This window comes from Sarcophilus harrisii, chromosome 6 (genome assembly GCF_902635505.1).
Source record: "Sarcophilus harrisii chromosome 6, mSarHar1.11, whole genome shotgun sequence".
Taxonomy (NCBI): domain Eukaryota; kingdom Metazoa; phylum Chordata; class Mammalia; order Dasyuromorphia; family Dasyuridae; genus Sarcophilus; species Sarcophilus harrisii.
Window position 1 is genome coordinate 216674394 of NC_045431.1, and position 11158 is coordinate 216685551.

Genomic DNA, 11158 nt, shown 5'->3' on the forward strand with positions numbered 1-11158 from the left:
AAACCTAGGAATGTGTTTTAAAAACAGTAGACACTCAAGAGATGCTGGGTTTAATTGAATTCTCTGGCATTTTCACATGACTATGAGCCTTTGATCATTCACTGGGGAAGTTGCACCTATCTATTCCCAATAAAAGAAAGACCTCTCTTTTCCCAAAGTCATTTGATAAGGTTATGGAGGGAAGAAAGCAAGGAATCACGCTCATTTTAACCACATCTGAGCCACTGACTCTGCTAGGGAGCTTCTGTGGGAAGGCCAAATGCATCTTGTGGTAGCTCTGGTATCATAAACATCAAAACTGATGGATGAGGAGGTGGAGACGGCTACCCTAACGTGCCTACCCGGGCTTTTAGTAGGCTGCAGCCATGCTTCCTAATGGAAAAATCTCTCTTCTCTTCTCTTCTCTTCTCTTCTCTTCTCTTCTCTTCTCTTCTCTTCTCTTCTCTTCTCTTCTCTTCTCTTCTCTTCTCTTCTCTTCTCTTCTCTCTCTCCTCTTCTCTCTTCTTCCCTTCCTCTCTCTGTCTCTGTGTGTCTCTCTCTTCCTCCCTCCTTCCCTTTCTCTCTCTGTCTCCCTCTGTATGTCTGTCTCTGTGACTCTGTTTCTCATTCTGTGTCTTTCTGTCTCTTGTCTGTCCGTCTGTCTCTCTCCGTGTCTCCCCACGCCCCCCACCCCTCTCCATTACCCAGAGATAGACATTGGGAGACGGGAGAGTTCCCTAGCTCTCTCACCGTGCGGGATTTCTCGGGAGGCTTCCCTGAATCAGCCAATGAGGCCGAGGAGCCCAACTCGGGAGAAGCGCTTTGTCGGGTCGCTGCCCGAGACGGAAGTTGGGGGAGCAGACGCGATTTTCCCGGGGCCCTTTCGGAGCTCTGGCTTTCCGCTTTGACTCCGCGCATGAAATTAACTTCCTTTAACTAGTGGTTCATCGGCTTGTGACTAATGCTGAGATTGCTTTGCTTTAATTGTCATTTTAAAAACATTTCGATCACCCACGGGGCAGAGGCCTCCCTCACATTTAATGTACGAAAAGAAGATGCTAAACCAGCAGAGGGGAGTTGGGGGGACTCCGGGGCTGCATCGGAGCGCCCAGGACCGAGTCGCCGAGCGCCGGGGTCACAGAAGTCCCCGGAGGAGAATGGGAGCCCGCTAACAAAGGAAACGCCAGACTGCAGGGGCACTTGTTTTCCATACAAATAGCTGCACTCTTGACCTTGAAAGTTGATCTTCAGGACTATCAGATTACATCAGACACAGACAGACTAATCTCTTCCCCACAATGCCATCCAAAGCCCTGGACAAATTCAGCAGCGCGTTCTGTAGTCCAGTAAGAAGGAACCGCAGGGAAACTGTATCGTTTCTGTTTATCTATCAGCTATCTAGGCGGTGGATAGAGCATGGGCTTGGAACCAGAAGACTCATCTTCATGAGTTCCGATCCCCTCTCAGACACTTTTTAACTGTGACCCCGATAAATCACTTCATCCGGCTTGCCTCAGTTTCCTCATCTGTAAAATGAGCTGGAGAAGGAAATGGCCGACCGTAGCATTATCTTTGCCAAGGAAACGCCTAATGGGGTCACGAGGACTTGGACTAGACTCAAAAACGACTGAACAACAATCATGATTTACTAGATAGAAAGCAGGAACTGGGAAGTTCAAATCTCACCTCTGATACATACTGGCAGGGTGTCTCTGGGTCAAATCATAACTTCTCAGTCTGTCTGAGTCTTAGTCGATGCTGTTTGCTCAGCCAGGAATTCCCTATGCCAACAAAATCACAAGTCCAGCCCTTATCTCTATTCCTTAAATGGTCCCCCAAACTGACTATCTATCTATTTGCATATCTATCTGTCCATCTATTTGTCTGCTCTCTGTCTAAATATCTATCTAAATACATATCCATTTATCCACATACATATCTATTTTATCTATCTATCATCTATCTGCATATCTATTTGTCTACTCTGTCTAAATATCTATGTATCTAAATACATAATTATCTATCCACATAGATATCTATTTTATCTAAGTAGCATCTATCTGTCCATCTATTTGTCTGCTCTGTCTAAATATCTATCTAAATACATATTTATCCATATACATATCTATTTTATCTACCTACCTTTCTACTTGTCTACATCTGTCTATCTAAATATCTGTCTAAATACATATCTATCTGTCCATCTATTTGTCTGTTCTCTATCCGTTAACATATCTAAATATATACCTATCTGTCTGTCTAAATATCTATCTAAATACATATCTATCTATCCACATACAAACCTATTTTATCTATCTATCATCCATCTGTCTGTCTACCCACACACACATCAACCCATCAGTCTATCTATCTGAATACATATCTATCTATGTATTCACATATTTATCTGTCCATTTATCTGTCTGTCTGTATATCTCTATCTCTTATCTATCCACATGCTTATCTATTTAATCTATCCACATACATATTCCTATCTATCTGTCTACCTACCTATCTACACACATATCTATCTTTAGCCATATCTCTCCACATGTATCTCTATCTTATTTACTTATTCACATATGAATATGAGTATGTGTATATATGTGTGTGTATGTGTATATGTAGACATCACATAAGATACATGTTCTGCACGCATATATGTATATATTATGCATACACGTATATTACTTTGAGATTTGCAAAATGCATACAAATATCATCTAATTGTATCCTCCCAATCACCCTGGAAGGTATGTGCTATTATGGTTCTTATTTTGCAATAGAGAAACCAGAGATCAACTGGCCAATCATTTCCTAGCCGAATGGCTTCCCTGTCAGTGATGAGCTTGCCTGCCCTTAGCTAAGCTGGTCTGTACACATCTATTCAGTCTGAGGGGGGAGGGGAGGTGATAATCCGAGTCACTACACCTTAGGTAGATCTGCCAGACCTTACATTCTATACCAAGACATTTACAAAATATATATAGCTCAGGAAAATTTCAAAGTCGGCAGAGAACTAAGAGGTCAGGTAGTCCAACTCTTTCCTTTTAAATATGAGAATCTCTTTTTTCTTTTTCATTTTAAGTGACTTATCCAAGCTCACACAGCTACTGAGTCAGAATTTGAACAGTTTCTCAAACTCCAGAGCTAGCCCCGCTTTCCCCAACACTTTCAATTCACTTTGTCTTTTGTATATGTTTATTTATACATGTTTGTCCTAATGAGAGAGTTCTGTAAAAGCAGAAATAGTTTCACTTTTGGCTATGTCTCCCCCCCAGCCAGCCCGGTGCCTGGTATGTATTAGGCTATTAGTAAATGTTTGTTGATTGATAGGAAGGAGGGGGAAGGGTGTTGTGAAATCAAGACAACTTAGGGAATGGCAGGTCCCCAAAGCAGGGGACTTCTCTATTATAAGAATGGGGCAGCTGTTGTTTGTTAAGATTGTTGGCATGTGTTGGTTAGCGTAACTGTGTACACACTAAGCTCGGGGACAAAGCTAGCTTCTTATCTAGAACTGACAAATCCTTAATCCTCAGAGTTTCTCTTTTCCTTTCTTGAGATGGGTCCATAGTATTTATTTGCTTAAGCCAAGGAGCTGCTGAGAGGATTAAAAAAAGACCACCAAGTTAGTGCTGACCACTGGTGAAGAGAAGAGTGGACTGGGAATTAAGTGGACATCACCAAAAGGATTTCTAAAAGAAGGGAAAATGAGTTCACATACAAATAAAGAGTCTCCTTGATTGAGATACATAGTAGCATAGAAATGGGAAAGATGGGGAACAGAATTCCAGGGGAAAGGATATTAGGACAAATCTCCAGGTCCAGAGAATCCTCTAGACTAATTTAAACAACGGGAAATAATAAATCCCTTCATCCATAGAGACCAAACCTTGGACATCTTAAATAATGACATCCAAATGAGAAAATAGGAATCCTGTATCTGTCCTATGCAGGAGCACTCTGCGCTTTTCATACTTCTGAGGCAGAGAAATAGACTTGTTGAATTTCTCATGGATCACAAATGCACACAAATTTTCCTACAAAGCATGGCAATGATTCCATAAGGAGCCAAAAGATAGAGAGGTTTTTGTGTAACCTCAAGCTAACAGAATGATTTCATCTGGGGCCAAAGGATGGAAGCGGGGGAATACCACCCCAAAATTCTATAGGAACAGTTAGCCTGAGGAGAATGGGAAGCTCCCGGTAATGAAATGCTTATGATGCAAGCAAAAACAAATTTAATAAGAAAAAGAGGGAAGGTGTGGTTTAAAGAGACTGATCTGTACTCATGGAGAACAAATTTAGCTTTTGATAAGTTATTTACAGAGAAAAGATGAAGAGTGGGGTAACTAACAGGATAAAAAAAAGAGTACAATTCCTATCAGAATGGTTAGTAGGAATAATAAACCCCAGCTCAGAACGGAGTTTAGGATCATAATGGATTTCCCCATCCTACAACACTCCCCCTCCACCCCAGCTTAGACAGGGGTTGGAGGAAGGTCAAAGAAAGGATGATAATCACTGTTCAAGCCATAATAGTGTAAAATAATTATAGAGAGGAAACATGGTGTAGTGAATAGGGGACTGGCTTCAGAGTCCAGCAGACTGCCTAGATAATCAACTCAAGGAACCTCCTTGTGGTCCCAGACATTCTTTCAAACCGAGAGCATAAAGATACAACAAGGATTTTCATTAGCAAAAAGGAGTATTCTAAAATCATAAGACTGTTTCCTCTGTCATTCCCGGACTCAAACCACATCATCGAGAGAAGGTTGAAATACTCAGAGCCCATTTATTGTGTCTCAGATTAGGAACCAAATGGGCAACAGGGAGTCATGCAAGACAATAGTAACAAGTGCGTTTTGCTGTCTTCAATGAATTCAAGTCACAAGACCTGGAGAAACTATATACTAAGAGACTAGAAGAAATAGTAAATGTTATTGATGAGTCCCTGCTGGTGATTTGGTATATGTGTGTGTGGGAGGGGATGCAAATGGAAGAAGTGCCATAGAATTGGAGAAGAGTAATTAGGTAGTACAATGGCTGGAGTCTGAAAGAACCCAAGTTTAAATCCTGTGTCAGACATGTCCTAGTTGTGTGACTCGGGGCAAGTAACTTAATCTGTTTCACTACCTGTAAAACAGAGATAGCAATAGTGCTTATTTTTTTATTTAATAGTATTTTATTTCTCCAAAACACATTTTAACATTCACCTTTTCAAAACCTTGGGTCCCAAATTATTCTCCCTCTCCTCCCCCCTCTACCCTCCCCAAAATAGCAAGCAATCTGATATAGGTTAAACATGAATAGCACCTACTTCACAGGACTGCTGTGAGGATGAAATGAGATAACACATGTAAAGATTTTTATAGGCCTTAAAGTGCCATAATATATGATAGTTATCATTATTATCATTATAGAAGTTAGAGCTACAAAAGACAGAGATCATTTGATCTTTTGTCTCCCTTTGTAGTCTTAGCACTTAGCACAGTATTTTTCAGTCATGTCCATTCAGTCATTTTCCAGTCATGTTCAACTCTGTGTGACCCCATTTGGGTGTTTTCTTGGAAAGATACTACAGTAGATTGTCATTTCTTCTCCCAGGTCATTGTACAGATGAGGAAACTGAGGCAAACAGGACTAAAGTGACTTTCCTAGCATCACACAGCTAATAAGTACCTGATATTCTATCCACTGAGCTACTTACCAGCTCTTCCTGGCCCTAATAGGCGCTAGGTACGGTCATAGTAGATGCTTAATAAATATTTTTTAGCTCGCTTCCCAACTGATTAAACTCTCTCATTTTATGGAATGAGAAACAATTCTCCAAAAAGGTTGCACATTGGTAAAGGTCACACAGGTAACAAATAGCATAGATGGGATGTGAATCCAGTTTGTTTTCTCCCAAGTTCCTGTTTTTTCCATTACAGCATCTCACTTCTCAAGTGATGTCCCAGGTTTAAAAAAAGTTGGAATCTTCCAGCTGTTGACTTTGATTTAGTTTCTGTCAATTTTCAGAAAATATTATGAAAGGGATAGCTTAGGAGTATTTAGAAAAGGAAGCGACAGTATTGAATTATCACATGTTTATCAAGAATAGATCATAACCAACGATTTCCTTTTATGGAGTTAATGGACCACGGGGATACCAAACGTAGACAATTCTGAGATTTCAGCAAAGCACATGAGAAAGTCTCTCATGCTATCCTTGTGTGGACAAGAAGGAAAGACGGAAGCTAGGTGACAGTCAAGTGAGGCAGATGCAGAATGGTTGAATGACTGCATCCACTGAGCAATGATTTACAGAACCTTGGAGGGAAGTCTTTAGTGGAGTGTTCCAGGAATCTGTCTTTGCTACTATGCTGTTCCACATTTTTACTGATGACTTGGAGGGAGGCACAGATGGCACATTTATTCAATTTACATATGGCAGCAAACTGGGAGGATCCAAAAAAGCCAGGACCCAAAAAGATCTCAATAGACTAGAAAGATAACTTGAATCAAATAAGATGATATCTAATTGGGATGAGTGTCAATTTCTCTAAATGGGTCAATAAAATTAACTGCTCCAAAATGAGAACTACTGACTGATATAATTCAGGTGAGTATATCTAGGGATTTTAGAGGGCAAGTTCAACCCAATCCTTGCCATTTTGTTTTGTTTTGTTTTCAAACTGGACCCATGATTTCTTTTATTGCTTCCCAGTGGGAGAACCTCTTCCAGCAATGCAGGTTGGCATATTCTCTGCAAATTAGAATTTAGAGAGTTGTCTAGAACTGAGAAATTAAATGAGAAGCTAAATTATTTGCCCAAGCTCATGCATTCAGTTTGTGTCAAAGGCAAGACTTGAAAGCAGGTCTCTCTGCCAACTACCCTGCTGCCTGAAATATCACGGACAAAACATGGTAGATAGAATCTTACAGAACTCTGCCTTCAGTAAGGCAAATTTGGAATATTGCATCCACATACATGGGTCATATTTTGGGGAGAAAACTGATAAAAAAACAACAAAGCCTAATAATGGTTAGCATGTACATAGCACTTTTAAGAGTTAATAAAATAAAAAAATAATTAAAAAAGTTAACAAAGTACTTTTCATATCCTCATAGAGGATAGAAGATCTCATTTGATCTTCCCAACCACTTTGGGAGGTAGGTGCTATCATAATCCTCATTTTATATATAAGGAAAGTAAAAACTGAGAAAAGTCAAGAGAACAACTAGTTAAGTTCTGAGGCAGGATTTCTTCTTGCTTCCAAGTCCAAATTTTTATCCTAGGTAGTTAGATAGTGCAATGTGAAGAACTGAATTCAAATCCAATCTCAGACACCTATTATGTTGGACCCTAAACAAATCACTTAACTTTTATTTGCCTCAATTTCCTCTACTGTAAAAAAAGGATAATAATAGCTCCTATTTCCCAGGATTGCTGTAAAGCTCAAACAAGATATCTGGAAAACCTTTAGCAAGGTACCTACCATATAATAAGTGCCACATAAATGCTCATTTCCTTTCTTTTCTTACATTCTACTCCGCCACTAGCTGCATATATATTCTGAATACTTTTAGAGAAAGGTGATTAGGATAACAAATGGTATAAGGAGTATCATATGTGAAGATCATTGGAAGGAACTGGACTGGTTAGTTAGCAGAAGAGATTTAAAGGTCCAGGGTAATTGTCTTCATGTATTTGTAAGATTGAAAAGAGATTAACTTGGTTTGGCTTCTTCTCAGTGGAAAGAAAAGTAGGAGTTGAGTAGACATTACAAAGTGAATAATTTCATCTTGATGTACAGATACACTTCATGAAGAAAAGTGAAATGGGTTTTCTGGGGAGATAGCTGGATCTCCATCACTGGAGATATTCAAGTGGCTACAGGCTGAGCACTTGTTGGAGATATTTATCTTTTTATCCTATCTTTATTTATTTATATTTAGCTTTTATCTTATCTTTATTTTATCTTATATTTTATCAGAGGGGATATTTATGCTGGTGGCAGTTGGATTCCATGATTGATCTTTGATCTTCCTTCTACTGGTAGTGCTTGAGATTCTATGACTTAATAAATCATTTCAAGATATTTCAATGTTCTTGCTCTTAGATGAATGAGAATAACAACAATGATGATAATGATGATGATGATGAAAACAATGGTGACAATGATGTTGATAGCTGATGCTGATTATATCGAATATATATATATATACACACACACACACACACATATATATATATCACCTACTATGTGTCAGGCATTTTGCTAAATGCTTTATAAACATAATTTCATTTGATCTTCATGTAGATGCTATTATTAGCTTCATTTTACAAGTGAGAAAACTGAGTTAAACAGGTTAAATAAGTTGCTTGGTCATACAGAAATTAAGGGTCTGAAGGCAAATTAGTAGTCAGCTCTTCCTGACTCCAGGCCCAGTGCTCTATTCCCCTGAGCTAATTAGTGACATCAATAGGTATATCCATTCCCACAGTAATAAACTGTTAACAATTATATGACAGATATATCAAAAACCTTTTCCCGATACCGACTTTAGGAGGCTGGTAATGGACATATTATTAATCATCCCCATTTGATAAATGAAGAAATTGAGGACCAAAAAATGAAAAGTAGGGACCAATGGGCAGACTGTTAGATTTTGAGTCAGAAAACATAGGATCACTCTGGCATTATTCATGTAACTTTGGGCAATTAATTTAACCCTTTTAAATCTCAGTATCCTTATCTGTAAAATGATGGAGTTGGACTAGTTAACTTGTATGGTTCCTTCCAATTCTAAATTTATGATCTTGCATCAGGGCTGGGAAGTGATCGAGCAAAGAACCAAACCCAAGTCCAGAGGTCATACTGGAATACCCAACACAATACCCCCTCCACTCCCCTCCTCCCACCCATACCCAATGAAGTTACGTGGGAAAGCTTGGCTCAGTATGTTATATTGCATACAGTAGGAACTTAATAAGTAAGAACTGAATGAATGAAAGTGTATTTATCATGTAAGTCAGATTGCCTTCTAAGAAGTAACATTCTGTCATGGATCGAGTCTCGGCCTTGAAGACAGGAAGACCTGGACTGGAATCCCATCAGAAATTTACTGCAAATATGACCATGAAAAAACCCATTTAGCCTTTTGTTCCCTCAGGCTGCACAACTCTAAAATAAGAAATGTGATGATAACGATACCTGCAACACTCATTCTTGAAGGATTGTTCAAATAATATAATGTACATAAAGTGCTTTGGTAAAGACAAATGTCTACTATCGTTATTTTTTGATCCAAATTTGTCTTATAAAAGTGCATTTCTTTCCTACACAATGGAAAGCAATTTTATTAAATGAAGAACAACTTAACTTAACTGTGTCAGTACTAACATCTCCAGAGCTCTACATGGGAAGACTGCCAGAGCCCCACACACATATCCATCCCATTATGCAACAGTCCTTCCCATTTCTAAAAAAGACATTTATTTTTAGATTTATATATAGAACTTAAATTTAGTTGCCATGTTAAATCCATTGCCTTACTTCTTTCTTAGTCTCTATTCCATGTCCTGTATACACACATAATACACACGCATGTATGTCTGTATATATGCACATATACATATATGTATATAACAAATATTATGGAACTGGATTTATATGTAATACATAAATACACATATACAAATTCAGTATATGTACTGAATGTGTAGTATATGTAATATGTGTATTTATACCTATTTATATAATCATAATGATAAATAGAATAATTGCATATTTATAACTGAGATTGAATTATAAATAGATATACTATATAACCTAAATATACATTATGTACAAATAAACTGTATAAGTGAGTTTATTTATATATAAAATGTATATTTATATATGTAATGTATATATAATAATGTATGTCTAATGTACATATAATAATACATATTATAATAATTATAATACTATAATACACACATAGATATTGATTCTCTCATGTTATTTCTTATAGGTTTTAAAAATACAATTAAATAAGTATGAATGGATTTTAAATTATTTAACTGAAAAGTAGTATATTTTATTTTCCCCCTTTTTTGTTGTTGTTGAGACAATTGGGGGTAAGTGACTTGCCCACGGTCACACAGCTAGGATGTGTTAAGTGTCTAAGGTCACATTTGAACTCAGGTCCTCCTGACTTCAGGGCTGGTGTTCTATGCACTGAGTCATCTAGCTGCCCCCATATCTAATTTTAACAACATTTTAATGGTGAGTGCTATAAAGGACAGGGATCAATTAACCTGCTTTTGAGGCAAATTAGGAGAGGAGAAATAGATTATTTTATATAAACACTCCCAGCTTTGCCCCAGTGGTGACTCTCTCCAGCAGGCCTTACATACATACATACATAGGCTACAACATTCTGGATACACTGAGTTTTGAGTGAATTATAATATCCAGGGAGGAAGTCTTTCCTTCCTGAAATCTGTGCCAAGATAGATGGCAAAATGATGGAAAAAATCCAGAGTGCTTTATCGACCTGCTTGCCAGCTCATGAATGGTGAGTAATAAAAATTTATGGAAAATTAGAAAAAAAAAGTCACTTATTCTAATTCTCCTGAAATGGAAAACTGATGCTGCATATATATTCTGCATTCTCCCCACACCCCCAAAGCCCTAAAATCCCACCAAAACCCTCAAACAGCAACTATTTAAAAATCTTGCAATTTTATTTGCATATAAAGGCCGCTAGATATAGAATATCACAATAAATTTAAAGAAACAACTGCTTTCCTAAATTCCATTAACAAGATAAACATAAAATGGAATAAAGCCCAATAGCATTTACAGTGGAAGAACAGAAATACCTATCTGCGACAATATTTTGTGCTAGTAAGATTGCATTTACACACAGTGCAAAAAAAGGGGGGAAAGAGAGAAAATAAGGAGACAATTCAAGGATATTTAAATATAAAGGACAACTAAGCCTTATTTTAGATCGGCTCCATTGCATCCATTTGATTCTATACATGTCGGAAACTGCACCTAGATTTAACGCAAGCTCATCGAGGCCTTGAGCGCTGCTGGGAAAATGTGTTACATCTTTCATAGTTTAGAGGTGCCGAACAACATAACTCTGTAGCTGTTATGCTGGCAATATTAAATTCCTAGCTTAGTTATAAATGCACAAA